The sequence below is a fragment of the Ctenopharyngodon idella genome, chromosome 5, assembly GCF_019924925.1.
Source record: "Ctenopharyngodon idella isolate HZGC_01 chromosome 5, HZGC01, whole genome shotgun sequence".
Classification (NCBI taxonomy): Eukaryota; Metazoa; Chordata; class Actinopteri; order Cypriniformes; family Xenocyprididae; genus Ctenopharyngodon; species Ctenopharyngodon idella.
Window position 1 is genome coordinate 37,769,026 of NC_067224.1, and position 6,991 is coordinate 37,776,016.

The following is a 6,991-nucleotide window of genomic DNA, read 5'->3' on the forward strand; positions in this document are numbered from 1 at the left end:
AGATCAGTTAAATTTTACTTAAGTATATTAGTCATCAAGTGAAATGGGTAGGTACATTACAACATATTTAGTAACAATTTAATGCAGAAATCTAATCACAGCATGTTTATTTGAAACTTGGTTAGATTATTTTATCCTTAAATTATAGCATGTTTTAGTGTAATATTAGTGGGTAGTAAATGATTACATGTAATCTGGATTATGTAATCAGATTCCAAAAATTAAGTACTTGTAATTAGATTATATTACGTTTCGAAATACTCGTAATCAGACTACAGTTACTTTTCTATGATTACATGTTATTTTCACAATGGCAGAACGTTATTTATTATTATTATGTGATCAACTTCTTTATCTTTTAAATGTTCCTTTCTTAAAAAAAAAAAAAAAAGTTTACTGCTTATTCAGAAGGTTTTCCAGGTTTGTTGAATTGCGCACACACAGACCAGCTAGTCATCACAGAAATCATTTCAGAGTTTTCATTGCATCACATTGCAACATTGCACATCTAATCAGCTCCTCGTTATTTGTTATTATTTAAATGATCACTCAGTGAGTCATTTTACCATGTATTAGTGTCTTTGGAAGGCTTTTGTCTTACAAGCACAGTAACATTTACAAATTCACATCATTTCATCAGGAATTCCCCAACTTTTTTGTTAGCTGAACCTCTTTGACCCAATATAATTACTTGAAGTACCACCTGAGATTTTAAGTTAATAAGTTAGGTCAATAATGAAATTAAGTCAGTAATAATAAAATTAAGTTCATGGTTCTCTAATGTCAGTTAATGGTCACGGTTATCAAAAAGTAGTCAGAAAACATTACCAAAAATGGGTAATCTAGATTACATTACTAACTTTTTGTCATGTAATTTGGAATTAGTAACTGACTACCATTTAAAGGTAGTCAGTTACCACTGAACCACTGTACTCACGTGAACTGTTTTAAATATGTCTTTAGTACCTTTCTGGGCATTGAAAAAGGAAATGATCTTGCTGTCACTGCAGGCCACATTGAGCCATTGGATTTTATCAAAAATATCTTAATTTGTGTTCCGAAGATGAACGAAGGTCTTACGGGTGTGGAACAACATGAGAGTGAGTGAGTAATGACAGAAATTTCATTTTTGGGTGAACTAACCCTTTAAGTAATCATGTCGACATGATGCCGGTGTGGATCCGCAAACATATCAGATGCTTTCTTAACTGCTACTTTCTCACCGCTTTTTCTTGTGTTTATTTTGTTATTGAGAGGAAAGCGCACAGCACATATTTACATATTCATCTAAACGTAGCTCTCAGCAGCGTGAATGACGTCTGGATATTTGTTAAAAATATATCGCTGCAAAGGTGTTTCCAACTTAATTTTACTTCTAAGCAAAGAATAAAAAAGAACTTTGCTTGTTACGTGCACACGAGTGCGAGCACGAGCAACAAGTTGCTGGCTGCAGTTCACTTAATGGCCACCGGTGTCGCTAAAAACAAGGGTTTCTGAATTCTACGTATTGCCTATTTAACACTTTCTTTGAAACCTCAATATATATTTATAGTACTAGTCAAAAGTTAGTCATTAAACCTACTTGTTTATTATTTCTATTTTGCACAGTTTATAATAATAAAGTTGAAAAAAAAAAAAAAAACATTACGGTGTAACACAAATATAAGTAGGCTAGCAAGTGAGAAGTATGTTGTGACCAAAAGGTCAAATGAAAAATCTTATTCTCTCAACCAGTCTGTGCCTTTTTTTAAAACTAAAATAACAGATTGGTAAGAGAAATTAACACATATGTACATAATAGATAATGTGTAAGTCATTATGAAGGAATTGCATTGCATTTTAAATTTAGGAAGGGTCATTCTCATTCCAGACTGCAGTAATAGAAAAACAATTGTGTAGTGCATAAGTCATACATATTTTGGTCCATTTTCCTGTAAGAGAAATGTTTGTAAAAGAGATGTGGGAGTGAAGCTTGAAGAAAGACAATGGCAGCCGTTGACGTGAGTGTACACCCTGATAAGAGCAAAATATGATATGTTAAAAATCATTCTTTTCCAACTCCCATCATTTCAGATTCCTTAGCCAATATTATTATAATGAGTCAGATTGTGATTGAAATCAACAGACATTTCTATGCAGTGTGACATTTGACGATTATAGCTTATTAAGAAACATCCCTTAGAAGGCATCAACCTCATCAACCATCTCATGTACAACCACGTCACAATATCTTTTATTGTCATCACATCATGCCAAACATGCGGTTATAAAGAAAAAATGTCATATACTAAACTATAAACACCATATGTTTGTTTTCAAACAAATCTAACAAACCATTTTTTCTTTCATCACCTGAACACAATGTAGAATAAACATGATTTGACTTGCTTTGTACCAACAGTTTCCTCTAATTTTTCAGTTGAATATAAATATTTTATTGTTCTTTGCTTTTAATTTTTTTTCTTTCAGCTCAGTGTTGTGTATAGAGGACACCATGTGAATTATAAAATATTTTTACTTTTTTTTTTTTTTTTTTTTTTTTTACATTATTGTAGAACTTCTACAAATCTGCCTCCTAACTTTTGACAAAATATCTATGGCAAAAGTAGCTACCAATATTACATGTACAACTCGAATTCCGGAAAAGTTGGGACGTTTTTTTTTTTAAATTTGAATAAAATGAAAACTAAAAGACTTTCAAATCACATGAGCCAATATTTTATTCAAAATAGAACATAGATAACATAACAAATGTTTAAACTGAGAAATTTTACACTTTTATCCACTAAATGAGCTCATTTTAAATTTGATGCCTGCTACAGGTCTCAAAAAAGTTGGCACGGGGGCAACAAATGGCTGAAAAAGCAAGAAATTTTGAAAAGATTCAGCTGGGAGAACATCTAGCAACTAATTAAGTTAATTGATATCAGGTCTGTAACATGATTAGCTATAAAAGGGATGTCTTAAAGAGGCAGAGTCTCTCAGAAGTAAAGATGGGCAGAGCTGTGAAAGAGTGCGTATAAAGATTGTGGAAAACAATGTCAAATTGCAAAGGCTTTGCAAATCTCATCATCTACAGTGCATAACATCATCAAAAGATTCAGAGAAACTGGAGAAATCTCTGTGCGCAAGGGACAAGGCCGAAGAACTTTATTGGATGCCCGTGGTCTTTGGGCTCTCAGACGACACTGCTTCACTCATTGGTATGTTTGTGTCAATGACATTACTAAATGGGCCCAGGAATACTTCCAGAAACCACTGTTAAACACAATCCGCCGTGCCATCTGCAGATGCCAACTAAAGCTCTATCATGCAAAAAGGAAGCCATATGTGAACATGGTCCAGAAGCCCTGTCATGTCCTGTGGGCCAAGGCTCATTTAAAATGGACTGTTTCAAAGTGGAAAAGTGTTCTATGTTCAGACGAGTCCAAATTTGACATTCTTGTTGGAAATCACGGACACTGTGTCCTCTGGACTAAAGAGGAGGGAGACCTTACAGCATGTTATCAGCGTTCAGTTCAAAAGCCAGCATCTCTGATGGTATGGGGGTGCATAAGTGCATACAGTATGGGCAGCTTGCATGTTGTGGAAGGCACTATGAATGCTGAAAGGTATATAAAGGTTTCCAGACGACGTCTGTTTCAGGGAAGGCCTTGTGTATTTCAGCAGGACAATGCAAAACCACATACTGCAGCTATTACAACAGCATAGCTTCATCGTAGAAGAGTCCGGGTGCTAAATTGGCTTGCCTGCAGTCCAGATCTTTCACCTATAGAGAACATTTGGCACATCATTAAACGAAAAATATGTCAAAGACGACCACAAACTCTTCAGCAGCTGGAAACCTATATCAGGCAAGAATGGGACTAAATTCCAACACCAGAACTCCAGAAACGTATAACCTCGATGCCCAGACGTCTTCACATGATGCTACACCACGGTAAACATGCCCCCGTCCCAACTATTTTGAGATCAGTAGCAGGCATCAAATTTGAAATGAGCTTATTTTGTGCATAAAATTGTCCGTTTAAACATTTGTTATGTTATCTATGTTCTATTGTGAATAAAATATTCGCTCATGTGATTTGAAAGTCTTTCAGGTTTCATTTTATTCAAATTTAAAAAACGTCCCAACTTTTCCGGAGCTCGTTACATTCAGAAAGACCTGATAATTGTCACCTGTATTTCATTTTAAAAAATGTCTTTAGCTGACATATTGTGTTTAGAGCAAAACTCTAAGTGGGAACTATACAGTAAATTATTATATCAGTTAAATAATTTTACTACAATCATCATCTGAAAAGTCAACAGTTTTCAACTGCATACTAAATAAAACATGCTCATTACATATTTTACAAATCTAATCATTCCCCTGACCTCACAACCATGATAAAATTGTGTATATTAGAGACAGTCATGACAATCATCTTAACTTTTCAAGATAAAACAGATACTACGTATATATTTATTATTTAGTATCTATCCGGTATCTGTCCAGTTAAAGATTAAGGTGCACGTAGGCAATCGAAAAGTTTGGCAGAATTTTAAGACTGATCATTGAAAATACCCATCGCTAACCACTATATCTGTGAATTATCATCAAACCATATATATATATATATGAATCTCCATCAAAGTTACAAGGAAAGGTTCTCTAGTTTGACAGTACGGGCATGATGCGAGTGTGGGCAGGAAATGACAATTATCTCAGATGACATGGAAAAAAAAAAAACTGTGGGTAGCTTCACTTTCCTGATTGTGCTGTCACTTTCATCAAGGGAAGTGGCGATCATGCAGTTTGTTGCAATGCCGTGGTGATGCCACAGTGTCATCATCATCTATGTATCCACAGATCAGATTCAGATATTTGCTTGTGAACAACCTGTTCCCACCATACAAGGGAGTACTTACTCAGTAGTGTTCCTAATGCAGAAAGTAACGGGTTATCTCTATTATCTCAAAAAGGTGCAAGTGGAAGGACACCGACCCACAGTAATGATAACACCCCCGACACTATTGGTGTCCCCCATTTTACTAAATAATAAATTAAATATAATAATATTAATTAAATATTAATATTTTAATTAATATTACTTTCAACTCAAAAGTAAAAATGTAGTTATTTTAATATATTTTAAATTGTTATTTTGTAAATAGCTAAATAGAAGAAATAGTCAAACTTACTAATGCCTCCCCCAATCTCATTAAGAAGTTGTCACGTGACAAATCTGCATTTTTGCGAATAATATGCTGCGGTCATTAGTTACCGTAGTCTCGAGATGACAACATGTGACGTTTTATTCAGAGCTGTTCACATCCTTAGACTTGAATTATGCATTTCTATGGCAACACTATCAACTCCTAAATGAATCTGCAGCAGTCAGACGGTACAGCGATCACGTGGTACAAGTAGAGCTCTCAGAAAATTCCCATCTTACAAGCTGTAATTACGAGGTCTACGAGGACTTCAATGCTTTTTACAAGTTGAAATCTCATGGAGTGAATGCACCTATAGCCTATGGTACATACTACTTGTTGTATGGCGTGAAATGGATATTCAGCGTATTCTGCTAAATGATTAAATAAGTGTTTGCGAGCATTTATCTTGAATCATGCCCAACAGTTCATTATTTTCACTAGTTTATTGCAAAAAAAAAACAGCGCAGCCTTTACAAGTAATTCACGTGTGATGTATCCCAGGCCGCATAAATGCACGGGCGAAAGATGGCATCTGAAAGTTGTGGTTGGTGGTCAGTTTGTGTGTAAATGTATGTTTTTGGCCATTGTTTGGCCAAGTGTTGTTTGACACTACATTAAATATATTTTTTGTGTGTTTTGTTCAAATAGCAAAAGGAAAAACTCCACAATAGTGTTTTCACAACTTTCAAAAGAGGAAAAAAATAGAGAGTGATTGATAACGGCAGTCAGAAGAGAGAAAGATGTCAATTTTACCGTCACTCCCACAGTCACTGTATTAGAAACTCCCTCACAGCAGCGTTGAATAGTTTTTTTGTAATTTAATGCAAAGCTAATATAATACAAAGTATAATGTTATAAGTATAATGTTATAAATGTTCTTTTTAAATTAAAATATAGAAAAACTTTGCAGGATTTACAATGCTGATGACCGTTAAAACGCGTCTTTCACAGACTGCGATCAGGCCTAGTCCTGTCTGAAATCCAATAAAATTCATCATTGCTTAAAGTGTCTGAAAGCATTCAGAAATTGACCTGTATTTCTTTATGGAATATTGTAGTATTTATTATAAATAATTTATCCGTGCACTTCATTATTTTTTTTTTAATTCATGTGCTCTAGTAATCTTTAATCAAAAACATTAACCTCCCCTCCCCCCTCAAACGACTCATCGTCTCTTCCTGTCACGTGCTATGGCTCGAGGGCGGAGCTATCTGGAACTGCCAGCAGATCCAATGATGTAAGTGGTAAATGCTGTCACTGGGGTAAGTGGGGGAAATGCTGAAGCTGATGCTTCACTTTATAGAGATCAATGCATTACCACCACTGATGCCAGTCATTGGGGTGTACAGTACCCTTAAACATTGAAAGGATATTACAAAAAAAAATTACTCTTTGGACATGGCAAACAAGACTGGAAAATAGTCTTTTAATCACAAAGTGCAAAACAATGCAGTGTTTTAACTAGGGCTGTCAGTAACGATTAGTTTGTTAATCATCATATTTAGAATATATTGATGCATTCTCCTGTGTTATTGGCATATGTTTTTAAATTGTTACAAATCAGATCAACAGCACAAGTTTCGTCCACATGTGGACGAATGCATTCCCAAATTCACGTTATTGTAGAAAACCCCCCCACCACCAGTGATTGATTTTATTTTATTGTTATTTTTAAAGCAGTAGCCTACTCTCAAATTTGTTGAAATCACCACCTGTAAGTAAAATATTACGAGGTTTAATAAATACATAAATAGGCCTAATTAAAAATAAACTTTAAAATATTTACAAAAA